Here is a 14,876-nt window from a genome sequence, read left to right as displayed (position 1 = left end):
AATGATCTTCATCTTGAAGTTTCTTCTTGTCAAGTTCAGGAATTCTTGTTATTTTTCTTTTTTAAGCTAATAATGCTACTTTGCTAAAAAGGTTGGAGAGATGATGGGCCCCTGCTACGGTGGTTTTGGGTACATTTATGGTTTGGCATTGTAGTTCTCTATGTCAACTCTACCTTTTACTTATTATTCTCTTTGTCTACTATCACTCGAAATCTTAGCAGTGCTCTAGTAAGTTGGCTACTTCCATTGGCTTTTGTCTTGTAACAACCAACACCCCCTTCTTGTTTCACTTCTTAACATTGATTACATGGTACAATTAGAGCCTTTTCTTTTGCCATTATTATTGCGAAGTAGACGATGTGCTAAATCTAGTGTCTCAAATATTTATACACACAATGCTATGAAACATAAAAGAGTTTGAATAATTTAAGAAATTTAGAAATAATAAGAGAAAAATACACAATAAGGTGTAAAAATTACATCGCGCAACAAACATAATCTGAGAAAGAGATAGAGAGTACACAACAGATAAAAGGAGAATAACAAAAAAATTTCTTTAGCTCTGAACAACTGATACAAGGATGAATTTCTCCACCTGTGTGCTTCCATTGTGAAGCTTAGATGGAGATCTAGACATAAGATAGGTGAAGAGCTTAAGGCTAGCTACTAGAACAACTCTGACTGGGTGAAACAAAGATGATGGATGATTGTGAAGGGGTTTAGCTTTTATAGCCCACAAAGGTAGTTAGGTCGGTCTAACCGACCTACCATATGAGCCTCCACTAGTCGGCCAAGGAATATTCCCTTTACCATTGGGCTAGGGGTGCTGCCCCCGAACCCTCGCAAGGGGGCCGCTGGCCCCCTTGGGACCCCCCCAGCCAAGGGTCACTTCTGCAGCCCTCGAACCCCAAAATAGGGGCCCTTGATAACTCCCTTACCCCAAAACTCGATGCAATGTGCCTCGAGTTGCTACCAGCTTAACTACTCTACTAGCGCAAAGATTAGATCCACAACGGTCACCTTTTTGCCATCCGGTCACATAGACCTCATTTGACATACAAGTCACGACTCAACCAATATCCGGGCTCACATATGGCTTCTGCTCATAATGGGGGCCTTACAACTTTGAGTACCATGGATCATCGGTGGCACCTTATGAGGGTGGGGCATTGAGCATATCTAACACCCCCCCTCAACGCCCACCTATAGCAGCAGGTGAACTATCTCCTTGGCCCAATGCCGATTTTCTAAAGATGAACTTGAAGCAGATCCTTCATAAGTGCTTTAGTGAAGATATTCACTCCATTCTCCTCTGTTGGACAGTAGACTAGTTCCACTATCCCATCCTCGATGAAATCATGCACATAGTGATACTGGATCTCTATATGTTTGGTGTGTGCATGAAACACTAGATTTTTGGCAATGGTGACGCAACTCTAATTGTCACATCTCAGCACAGTTGGTTCTTCATCCTGCACTCCCATATGCCATAGGGTCCTTCTCAACCATATGGCTTCACATGCAGCAAAACAAACTACCTTGTACTCTGCTTCGGTAGAAGACAATGCCACCGTTGGCTACTTCTTACTAATCCAATAGAAAATTCCTGAATCCAAAGAGAAACAATAGCCATAAACTGACTTTCTAGAATCATTGTCTCTTTCCCAATCTGATCACAGTTTCCCATAAGAGAAGTTTTGAAACTATATGTGATACCTGAGCACCCATATTGTTTGAGGACCTGCTCAAAACACCAACAACAAAATTGATATATGTCTGGTGTTACACAAGTAGATCAGACTGCCCACCAACCTTCCATACCTCCCTATGCCTGCTAGTGCTGATGTATCCTCAATGGATAACTTTGCATTCACCTCATAGGTATAGCTATCTCCTTGCACTCGGTCATGCCAAATGCCTTCAAGATCTCCCATGCATACTTCTTCTGAGAGATGAAGATCTTTCTTGGCTCTTGCCAGACTTCAATCCCCAAACAATAGTGCAGCAAGCCCAAGTCTATCATTTCAAACTTAGAACTCAAAGCCTTTCGAGTTTGGTTGATCATATCTTCATAGTCACCTATAATAAGAAGGTCGTCCACATATAGGACAATCACTACAAACTTTTCAACATCCCTATAAACATACAAGTTAGCATATGATGCACATCTTTTGAAGTTTAAGCTTAAAAAGAACTTATCTATCCACTAGTACCATGCTCTTGGGGCTTGTTTTAGCCCATACAATGCCTTCTTCATCTTACACACTTTGTTCTAAGAATGGGGGGCCTCAAACCCTGGTGGCTGAGCCACACCTCCTCCTTGAGGTCACCATTTAAGAACATTGATTTAACATCCATTTGGTAAACTGGCCACTACTTGTGGGCGGCCACTACAAGTATTGTGTGAATAGTGGTCATTTTGGAAATTGGGGCAAATGACTCTTGAAAATAAAACCCTTCAACCTATGAAAATCCATGGGCAACCAGTCTAGCTTTTACTTTTCTAAGGTACCATCAGCCTTTTACTTTACCTTCCAAATCCATTTGGTGCCAAAACAATAACCTCCCACTAGCTCCCAAGTGTCATTCTTCATTATGTTGTCATATTTGGCTTACATAGTTGCCTTCCATGTTGGATCTGCAAGTGCTTCTTCTAAGTTAGTTGGCTCCTTTACTTCTCTCATAATCTCAACCATCAAGGTCATATTGACTATGTGAGCATAAGCCCTCCATTGCTCCTCTATTCTCTGAGACCTCCTTGGTCCACCATCTACCTTCTCCTCAACAGATGTAGGCATAGGATTATTGTGATCATAGAGCTGCTTCACCCAATGTGGCAATGGCTTTTCCAGTGGGGGTGATGTCAGGTTGGTGAAATTTTTTCTCATCATTTGAAGACGATGCTTCCTCCTCCTTAAGGATAGGGACAACTCTTGGGACAAGTTCATAGTGGACTACTTCTTCACTTGATGATAAAGTGGAAGAACTTGCCTTCTCTTCCTCCACTATATGCGGCTACTCCTTGAACACCACATCACAGCTTGCAATGATCTTCTTTGCCTCTTGGTCATATAATTTGTAAGCCTTCTGCTCATCACTATAACCCAAGAAGATATATTTTCTACTTTTTGGTTTTAACTTGCTTCTCTTCTTATCTGGAACATATCATAACATTCACATCCAAAAATTCTAAAATGTGAGACACAGATAGTTTCTTACCAATGTAAGCCTAATGAGGTTTTTTTCCCTTGAGAGCCTTTGTGTAGCTCCGATTTAGAATGTAGACTATAGTATTAACAGCTTCAGCCCAAAAGTGAAAGGGCAATCCCTTGCTCTTTAGCATGCATCATGCCATCTCCACAATGGTGTGAATCCTACATTCCACAATACCGTTCTCATGTGTGTGAGGCGTCTTCAATTGACGCTTGATCCCTTTGCTCTTGCAAAAGTGAGTTGAACTCACCACCACCATCTGTTCTAAATTTCTTCACACTTTTCCCTGTTGTTTCATTCTCAACAAGTTTTATCCATTCTTTAAACTTACAAAATCTTGAGCCTTATCACAAAGGAAGTACACCCACATCTTCCTACTGTAGTTGTTGACAATCAACATAAAATAAGAAGATCCCCCTAAGGCCTGTGTAGGCATCTTACAGCACAAGTTAGCATACACCAACTCTACACGAGCATGTGCTCTATTCTTGCTTCCATGTGGAAATGTCATTCTATGTTGCTTGCCCATCATTCAAGCTTCACATGGTTCATTCAATTCAATATCACTGCAGGTAGGTGAGCAACCATACCTTGCTTGTGCATCTCCTTCAACACTGCAAATCCAATGTGTCCAAACCTTTCATGCCAAAGCTTACTTGTGCCCACTACATCTGTGGTTGTAAGAGCACTTAGCTCATATAGGTTTTTCCTTCTTTCTCCTTTTCCAAAAACTTTGCCATCATTGTCTAGAATTTCAACACGTATCTTCTTGAACCTCAATTCATGACCAAGTTCGGTTATGGTAGCAAACTGATAGCATATTTCTCCTAATTTTGGGAACATACAACACATTTGAAAGATTTTTTACTTCACCATTTGCAGCAATAAAAGAAATAGAACATGTGCCCGCAGCAAGGCATTTTGCATCATTTCCAACCGTCACAATGGTGGATTCTTGTAGAGGCCCCACTATCCAACACCCATGAGTAAGTGGTAGATTCTTCTTGCACCGCAGAGCATGCCTCCTCAATGATTGCCATGAATAACTCCAACTCTGCTTCAGTCGTATTGGCTGTCTCTTTCCCTTTACTTTTAAGGGTGCCATTCTTTTCATCTACCTTCTTGACATGACAATCTATGATTGCATGTCCTTTCTTCTTGCAATAGAAGCACTCTCCTTGAAACTTCTTCTTACCGCCCTTCTTCTTTTTGTCACCATCATTTTTTGTGGAGGAACCATCTTTGCCTTTTTCATTGGTAGAGAATGCAGCATCTCCATTGTTGCTTTCTTCTTCGTCTTTTAGCCTCAACTCCTCCTCCATCAATACTCCACAAAACTTCTCAAAAGTCAAAGTTGAAGGTCTCACCTGAGTATTAAGGGCAGTTACTAGTCCATCAGACTTTTGTGGACAAATCCAAAGACATCTCTGAGCTAGCTCCTCACTAGTCTTTTGTATCCCAGTGCCAGTCATCTGGTCGCACAAATTCTTAATCCGAGTGATGAATGCTTTAGTCCTCTCTCCTTTAGCAAACTTCTCCGCTGCTAGTTGTTTCTCCAAGTTTTGAATCCTTGTTTGGTTTTGCATTTCATACTGACTCCTCAATACATTCCAAGCCTCTGATGCTTTGTTTGTATGCTGAATCAAAGTCAGAATATTTTCAGAAAAACTTGTAACTAAGGCACACAATGCATCTGCATTCCTTCGTTTCCAAGCTCGTAGAAGGTCAACATTCAAAGGAATCATCACACTAAAATTTGATGGGTTGGGGTAGGTTGTGGTTCTACATCAGTCCCCGGCACAATCTCCAAAAGCTCATAAGAATCAAGGATAGTTGTAATTTTGAACTTCCACAAGGTGTATTTTGTACCATCTAACTTGCCTTCGCTGAAGGTTGGTGGATGAATCCTTAGTGTTTGAATAGTCGACATAGTAGCACCACCTCCTACACCACTTCCTGATGCACCAGAACCACTTTCAAAAGACGACACCGTTTCTCTTTGCTATTGAAGCCTTTGCCTCTTGCATACTCTTCGATCCCTAAAGCCCCCTGGGCTCTGATACCATGTAAAAATTACATAGCACAACAAACAGAATCTCTGAAAGAGATAGAGAGTACACAACAGATAAGAAGAGAACAAAAAAAATTATTTAGCTCCAAACAACTAATACAAAGATGGCTCTGTCCACTCGTGTGCTTCCACTATGAAGCTTAGATATGGAGATCTAGACAAAAGATAAGTGAAGAGCTTAAGGCTAGCTGGAACAACTCTGACTGGGTGAAAGATAGATGATGGATGGCCATGAAGGGGTTTAGCTTTTATAGCCCATGAAGGTGGTTAGGTTAGCCTGATCGACCTACCATATGAGCCTCTAGTAGTCGTCCAAGGAATATTCCCTTTACTGTCGAGGCTAGAGACACTGCCCTTAGACCCCCACTAGGGGGGCCGTTGGCCTCCCTAGGATCCCTCAACCAAGGGCCGCCTACTGCGGCCCTCAGACCCCAAAATAGGGGCCCCCGATAACTCCCTTAACCCGCAACTCGATGCAATGTGCCTCAATGTTGCTACCAGTTTAACGACTTTGTCTAACCCAAAGATTAGACCCACAATGATCACCTTTTTGCCATCCAATCACATAGACCTCATCTGATATACAAGTCATGACTCAACCAATATTCGGGTTCACATATGGCTTCTCCTCATAATGGGGGCCTTACAACTTTGAGCACCATGGATCATTGGTGGCGCCTTATGAGGGTGGGACATTGAGCATATCTAACATAAGGCCCAACCTCCCTTATGAGACAAAAGTCATGGTTTGTCATCCTCTATTATAAAATTTTAATTACATAGCTATTAGCATTCATATCATATATTTAATTATAAATAAAATACAAATAGCAATCAAACTATAGATTTTTCCATATGAAGAGGTTTCCTATAGCGTGCTTCTCATCTGACATACAAGTTAGGACTCAACCAATATTCAAGCTCACATATGGCTTCTCCTCATAATGGGGGCCTTACAACTTTGAGCACCATGGATCATTGGTGGCATCTTATGAGGGTGGGGCATTGAGCATATCTAACACAAGGCCCAACCACCCTTATGAGACAAAAGCCATGGTTTTCCATCCTCTAGTATAAAATATTAATTACATAGCTATTAGCATTCACAACATATATTTAATTGCAAAGTGAGTGATGGATTTTTGCCCCAAAAAAGTGCTCAAAATTTGTCAAAAAATCCAACTTTCAAGGGAAATTTGAATCACGTCGAAGGCGGCAGAGGATGGGGAGGGGGGGGAAGGGGGGGCGCTATAAACCATACCCCAGGGTCAATACACTCATATAAAGCGATCACAACAACAAGATGAAGGATCTCTATACTCTCCATCGCCACTCTCACCTTTGAAATTGGCTACCCAGTTGTTGAGATCTAGATCTATCCTTTCTCTCTCCTCCCTCTTTCTCTTCCAAATGATGGTTCACACATATGGAATCAAGAAGAAGAGGGGCTAAAGGATGCTTGACCGCCAGCGGTGATCGGATCGCTTCAAGATCAAGAGGAGACTGAGGGAAGGTGTTCAGCACTAAAGAATGATTGCTGGTTTAGTCCATGGGATGTCTGTATTAATTATCAAAAAACCCGCAACACATGCATAAACGGTATGCCTCATTTTTACAAAGGAAATTTGCTTCTTTTTTATGTTTGATGGTCTAAATGAAATTCATATGGAACAAAAATTTGTTTGGATCTTTTTTGCATCGTGATTGAGGGCTTTGCATAAAAGAAATGCAAAATCGTAATGATACATGGTCGTAATAATTAAATTCCAACCCAAAAAGTGCATTTTTAGAGTAAAAATTAAGATTTTGTTGGTTTAGGGTGGGGAAAAGACATTCATGTGGGAAAAAATTCTGATAAAAACCATCTTTCAACTATCATAATCAGTCAATAATCATAGATTAAAAAATAACCTATTATAATGAATAAATAAATAGGAAAAATGTGATAAAAATAGGTTTTTATGCTTTTAAAATTAAGAAAAAATATGATTAATGTCTGTGAATGTTTTGCAAGGTTGATGCATGAGGTATAGACTCAGTTCATCCTATTTTTTTGTGTTTTAGTGCTTTTTTTTTGCTTTATACATAGAAAATGACAAAAAATAAAACCCTGCACCTATGCAACGATGCAACATATAAACGGTAGGGGGAAAAGAGGGGTGGTGGAAGCGTTTAAGTGTTGAAAATGAAGTAAAGTCTGATATTTTGTTTGTGCATGTCATATAGGGCAATAATCATTTAAGTTTAAAGAGACTAGTAGCACGAGGAAACTCGGTGCTATCTCTAACAATGCAGCAACAACGCAGAGATTGAAAATCATTAAATGGCTAATTTTTACACTCCACTTTGTTGATTTGTTTTAAAATAAAATGTTTGTGCACAACAGGCATCCACATTTTCATTTTGCATGCCACATGGTATAAAATCCTGGATGCATAGCACTTGTATACCAAACATTAACCAATGCTGAGAGTGTGAGGAAGGCCTTGCTATAGGATTAGACAAGCAGTTCCTTGGGGTACGTTCAGTGAGGAAATATCAACTCCTAGATCATTCAATAAATCAAAGAGTGGAGCTTGTACGTTTGTTCTTTATGTTGGAGCAGCATATCAAGGGGCCAATCTCTGAGATGTAGGAGAGCTGCAATGGGGGCCGCGATGATTCTCAACCGAGAGGTTGCCTCCTATGTATGTGATACGTGGTATATTATACCAATATGTATGAAATCTACCTCTAAGGAGTAGGGGAGAGCAAACGTTGGACGATGTCCTATTACAAACACAAAATTTATATTAGATTTTAGTGTAGTCTAAGCCTTAGAGGCTCCTGACTGCGAGGCCATGTGGGGTGTCTTATGTGTCTTAGAGGTCCTCGGCTAGTGCTAGAGAGATAGTGTCAGGCCCATTTTAGGTCCCGACAGGTGGTGCATTTGCTGGGAGCCATCAATTCCGAATCTAGGGTCTCTAGGAACAAAATAGTATGTTTATGTCCTCTAAGAAGAACCGTCAAGCCAAAATACAAAAAGAGGAACGTGCTGAGAGGGCTAGATGGCAAGCTGAGATTCTAAGGCGTTATTCTTCTCAAGGGAGCAGCTCGATATGCATAAGAGGCAATGGTTTTAATAACCCAAGTGTCACAAGTAGCCCTTTGAGTGCAAGAGGAGGTCCTAATACTTTCCCTCTTCCAGTCCATCAACCCACTTCAAGTGGGGGTGTAGTTTTACGTACACAAACTCCTACTGTCAATCCGATTATAGCCATGGCACAACCCATTGCTTGCAATTCCAACAGGGACACCAGATTTACTGGCATTAGGAGCACCTTTACCCATCTTCAATGGGTTAGCAGAAGAAGATGGAGAACTCCATATTAATGAGTTTCAAAAACTCATGTTCAACTATCGAATCCAAGATGAAGGACACTTAATGATGTTCTTCAACATGATAATAAAAGGAAGGGCAACAATATGGTATCACGCTCTAAAGGCTGAAACCATAACTAGCATTGACCAATTCTTCACGGCCTTTTGTAGAGAGTTTGCCCCTTAGAGGGGTGTGTTAGCTATATATAGCTAACACTAGCTATATATAGTGTTAGCTATATATAGTTTGTTTATATATAGCGCCCCGATCCCCTCTATATATTCCTATCATGTGTGATCAATTGACACACTTCTGGGGTTCCACTTCCGTGTCTCATATCTCTCTTCTCTCCTCTCTTCCTTTCATCTTTCGTCTTCCTCGCAGTTTCCAACATGATATCAGAGCCCAAGCAGCGCCTGCGAGAGATGGCGGCAGGCACACTGCTGACCCTATGAGGCCTAAGCCTATTCTTGCATCGAGAAGATGAGCCAGATATACTCTTCTTTCAATAGGGAGAAGGAAGCCATGGTTGGGAGTGATCGTCATGGTCCTTCTACATGATGCTCCTCGTCTGGTCCAGAGCTAAAGATGGGCACCATCCCATCAGCACTTTCTCTGACCTTGGCTTCGTCGTGTGTAGCCGATGGGGCCGTGCCTCAATCGACCTCACGATTGTCCTCAACCAGGGTGCCTTCTGCATCGCGTACGTACTCATCTTCATCGGAGAGAATCTGGCCTTTGTCTTCAGCACAATTAGGATGATCCCTCTACAGCATCCCAGCCTCGTCGCTCCCCTCGTCAGCTTGTCTCGGCCATCAAGGAGCGACAGATGTCATCGATCCTCCAGACAGGGCAGACAAAGCTCCACCCATTCCTACGAAGCTCCACCCGTTCCTTATGGAGACGTAGCCACCCGTTCCTTCCTCTGCTTCTCCATTGCTTTTTCCCACGCAGGATGCGGGGGACGCAGTACCTCCCACAGAGCACAATTTGCTTTTTCCGCAGTACCTCCCACAGAGCACAATTTGCTTTTTCCGCAGTACCTCCCACAGAGCACAAGTTAGATGACTCCATCGGTCCTATTGAGGAAGCCAAAGACTTGGAGCCTGCAGCAGAGCATGCTGTTGTCTCGCGTGATACTGTAACGGAGCCAAATTAACATGAAGCTGATGGTGATGAAGCGCTTGCACCTCACATGCACCTAACAGAGGACAGCACTCTTCCTAATGAAAATGACGTTCGTAATTCTGAGCAAGAGGCTGAAAAGACTGAACAATATCTTCCACCCGTGTCTTCTTCGCTTACTTCTAAGATTGTGGAATAGCAGGCGCAAGAAAAGCTGGACCTGGAGCCTGAAAAGTAAGAGCCAGAGAAGGTGGGCCTAGAGAAGCCAGAGACAGACAACCAGGAATTAGGGAAGCTAGAAACAGACAATCAGAAGATAGGGAAGATAGAGCCAGAGGAGCAAGAGGCACAGAAGCCAGAGACTGAGCCTGAGAAGGTAGAGATACAAGCAGTAGAGACGAATGAAGATTCTCTGCTAGTTGCTTTCCTGAACTTCCGAGCTGCGAGAAGAAGGGTCTGATTAAGGCATGTGCTATTGATGTTGTTGCACCAACATGGGCCGGTCCAATGCCTATAGTCTTTGGAAGAGGGCCTGAAATGGAAACCAGGTATGGTTTATTGCGGGGCTCGCTGCAATCTCCTAGGCTTGGCTTGATGATGTACAATTTCATGGTTAGCAGTCCCGAAAACATCCAGACACAGTACCTCTCTCATGTTTATGTTGATCCAAACAATATAACACCATCTTTATTGGAGAGTAGGCTTGCCTTAACCAAGCGTGAAGGTGCATGCTATGCACCTACTGCTTTCTTGACAGGATTGCTTGACCTGTGCAAACAACAGAGGAGTTTCTTGCTCTTTTTGCAGATCTGGAAGGAAAAGTCCCTGTGTTGATCTTGTCAGCAAACAAAGCTCCAAAGCGATCCAAAGCAAAGATGGAAGCTTTGCAAGGGGCCAAGGGTGTCTCCAAGTATGTGGAAATATCTGATGCCCTGGTTCCTCAGAAAGAATACCTAGATCTTGTTTCATGGATTGGCAATTGGGGCAGCAATGTTTCATGGATTGGCAATTGGGGCAGAAATGACTCCAGTTGTTCGAGTGCTGGTTTTCTTTTTCTTCCCCATAACATATCCAATTAGCAAAGTAGAGGTCTACCCTAGAATCCTAGGGTTTAAATCCCGTGTTGGAAGAAGGAAAGCTTGGAAAGAGCAGATGATTAGTGACCAACGGAGAGGTTGAAGTGCGCACGCCGTCAGGACCTCCGCGAGCATATAGAGCAAATGATCAATGAACAATGGAGAGGTTGAAGTGCACATCTATGCATATGCTTTCATTGTTTTGTCTTGTTCAAAAACGCTAATAGTTACTTACCACTAAACACATGGAAGGAATAGTTTAAGATTCATGATGATCATCCTCGTTCGTTATTCCAGCTGATGAGGGTCTATATTCCAGCTGATGACACATTATTTTGTTTATATTCTTTCCAACTGATGAGCGTCTATATTCCAGCTGATGACAAATTGTTTCATTTATATTCTTTCCAGCTGATGACAAATTGTTTCATTTATATTTTATTCATGGGGTCCTACATGTGTTATGTTGTCTATAGAGCGGCGTCGTGAACCGTCTCTATAGACCTTGTGTTGTTCTAATGTCATCACTGTAACATTTTTTCTTTAAGTTTTGATGTGACAGATATACTGCTTACATCCCAAGTTCAATTGAAGGAATTTCTTGGAGATTTTATCTTTTGCAATGATGTCGCTTATCCTTATTTTACATGTTGTATATTTAGGAGTGATAAAGCTCTTTTGATGCCTCTGAATAGGCTATTGTAATTCAAGAGTGATATAGCTCCTTTGATGCCTATGAATAGGCTCTTGTAAGTTCAACTTTGTAATTTTATATTTTGAATATTAATATAACGGTAGGCCTATATAGAGCTGTGGGTTTTTCCCTTGAGCCCCCAAGGGTTTTTTCATCCATAGTAAGGGGCTTTTATTTGAGCGGGGGTGTTAGCTATATATAGTGTTATCTATATATAGTTTGTTTATATATAGTGCCCCGGTCCCCTCTATATATTCCTATCATGTGTGATCAGTTGACACACTTCTGGGGTTCCACTTCCGTGTCTCATATCTCTCTTCTCTCCTCTCTTCCTTTCATCTTTCGTCTTCCTCGTAGTTTCCAACAGGGTGGACAGTATTGGTTGCGTGTCTTGAATGTAACACTCCAGGAGCCAAATGAGAATGTCCAGGCCTATGCCAAGAAACTAAAGTAAGTTCTTTGCAAACTTGATACTTATATTCCCATTCCACCGACTGCACAATGGCAATATTTCCTACATGGATTAGATTTCAATATCCAGGTGCAGCTGAGTAGTGTCGCTTTGGCTGACATTGACACTTCTATTACCCAAGCAGAAGGAGTAGAGTCGTGCTTGCAAGTGGCTTATGCAGCAAGGGTAAATTAGAATGGAAATAATTTGGCACTGACCAATGGGAGTCAAGGGGACCCCATGTCAAATGCAAATGGAAGAGGGAGTATCATGCCAAATTTGCCTATGTTACCAGCTCCTCCCAGTGTGACTATGCCTATGGCTAGTCAGATGGCTCCACTAAATGTTGGAGGCCAAACAATGAACCGTAATATATTCCTAGTACTTCAATGGCCGATTCCCAATCAAGTGGTTAGGCCAATGGGGCGACAGATAGACAATCGCGGTTACGAGTCAAGCGCCTCGAATGTCCTTAGTGAAGTTAAGGATATGATGAAGCACTACACTAACATGATTACTGAACAATATAGACAAATAGATGTTGATGTCAATTTCCTTAAGAAACAACATAATTTTATAGGGAGTCGATGCCTTAAAGAGGGTGCCCACTCAGGATTTAGCTATAAGTGGTGTGGTGGCCAACACTTCCCTAGGAACTGTCCAAATGTCAAATGTGATATTTTTGGAAAGTTTGGCCACTTAACTGCTACCTATTGGAGTAAGATCAGTTCTCTCCAACAAGGAGGAAATAGCCAGGTCCATTCAATCATTGCACACATGGGAATAATCTCCAGCAAGATGATGGACCAAGACAAATACTACAAAGAGGAAAGGCTACTGTAGAGGAGTTGCTTCATGGCAATGGAGTCAGCCTTATTGAGGCTATATTTGTCAATGGCATTGAAACTTCTAATCTACGAGCCGTAACAAGAGGTCAAAAGGCTAGAGAGGGTGACAAAGAAAATGTAAAATCTATCCAAGGAAACCCTAAGCAAGATGCTAGGGAAAATCAAGTCCTGAATCCTGATATGGAGACCTCTAAGGCCTGTTGATAGTAAAGTTAATCCTAAGAAGGATAAATACTTGCCAAGAAAAAATGTAAAAGTTAACAAAGAGACACCAAAGCCGGTTCAAAGACCAAAGGAGAGAATGATTTGGCGAGAGAAGAGAGCTTTGGCTAACTACCACGACTTTGATTTAGCAAGTTCTCTTTGCGTTAAACTAGACATGAACCTCCTGTAATTGATTAAATAGTCTCCAAGAGTACGCGAGGAATTAAGAAAATCATGCATATTGGGTATATTGTAGAACCTTTGGGCATATCACGAGTAGGAGAAGATTGGTTTGAGCATGCTAAAAAGCATTGTCCCAGGGTTCCAGTATATGTGGATGGAATATTAGTGGAGCATACTATCATGGACACTAGGTCCTCTGTCAATATCATGAGTTCAGACTTGATGGAGAGGCTAGGTCTAGAAATCCAAAAAGATGGCTTCACACTTCTTAGGATGGCTAATGGCAGTCTGAGGCAATCAGAAGGTTGCATCACTCAAGTCCACGTTACCACCACAAGCATGGAACTTGGACTTTAGGGTGATAAGGTTTGCAGGATGTCCTAGTTATCGAGTTTCGTCGAGTGATTCTAGGTAGAGGTGCCAATCGTGTAATAGTGGATGCTTACCCTGAGTCTTCTCAAAGTGAGAGAGCTCATTTATCCTCTACTGAACTAGAAACAGTAGACGATCCATTTGGTAGTGATGGATCTAAAGAAGGATCCACTACAAAGGACATTTATCAGATAACTTTGAATAAGCTGATAAAGTTGCAGGATAGGACAAGAGACACGGATGTAATTGAGTTGCACCTTGGTACGCCAAACGATTCAGGGTGTCGAAGGGGTTTTTGTCGAAAGGTCGAATCTACCGAGGATCAGAGGTAGAAGGAAGTAGAGATAGGAGATGGAAGAGAAGAAAAATAATAGACAAGAGGTAAACACGACAAAGACAAAGCACAATGAATTGAATCAATATGTATTGATAGATCCTGAAATCCTTTGTCTGGCACTACTCAAAAATAATCTCTAGGTATTAGATCTCCTGGAGCTTCTTCGTAGAACAAAAACGTGTGTCAAAATAACAGCTCCTTCTCTGTTGCTCAGAACCCAAATCTGTTGGCTCCGTTGGCTTTGGAAGGGGGGTAAAACTACAGGACACTTGCTCCAGAATCTCCTAATTCACTCATTTTTCTTCTTCCAATTCAAAGTGCAATTTTCAACCTGTCAACAGTGATCGTGATGCACACGATTTCGTCCCTCTTTCTTTTTTAAGAAAAATCCAATAATTGGTTGAAAAAGAAACTTGCTTTTTGTATGCCATCCTAATCTAGAAGTTTACCTAGCTTTTTTGGATATTTACAATGAATAATATCCAATATATCTAAAATAGGCTAAAATTGTCCAAAAATCTAGTATTTTCAGACCGTCTATGCCACGGACACTAGCACCAATGACTTAGATCACAATGACTTTGTACATCAATAAATAAGTCAGATGATGATACACTCCAGATTTTTTCACACTGTGTCTGCATGTAGTGGCATGACATCCACCCCCTCTAAATCTACACATCCTCGGATATGTGCCAAAATCCTAGTTGTCATCAAATTTTGAGTCCTCCTCATCATCTGTAACCATATCCTTTGCTTCTTCATCTTCCATATCTTCTTGGCTACCCCCTGTATCATGGCCACTCTTTTATTCCAATTGTGGCAACTCATAGGCATTAATATTTTCCCTTCATCATCATCTTGCCCAATTTCCCATCCAATCTCGATCGGGCTTGTATCAAGAGTAATAATGATAGGCTTTCCATGTGAATAGTCAGCCT

The 14,876-nt window shown here is 41.6% G+C and overlaps 1 pseudogene; it reads left to right on the top strand.

Annotated features, from left to right (window-relative positions):
• Nucleotides 1–9,600: 9,600 nt before the first annotated feature.
• LOC148027777 (uncharacterized) lies at nucleotides 9,601–10,939 on the top strand (annotated as a pseudogene).
• The last annotated feature ends 3,937 nt before the right edge of the window (nucleotides 10,940–14,876 follow it).

Source organism: Lygodium microphyllum, chromosome 12 (genome assembly GCF_053477565.2).
Source record: "Lygodium microphyllum isolate KBCC chromosome 12, Lygodium_microphyllum_v1.1.10, whole genome shotgun sequence".
NCBI classification, from domain to species: Eukaryota; Viridiplantae; Streptophyta; class Polypodiopsida; order Schizaeales; family Lygodiaceae; genus Lygodium; species Lygodium microphyllum.
This window is presented reverse-complemented; position numbering and strand designations above follow the sequence as displayed.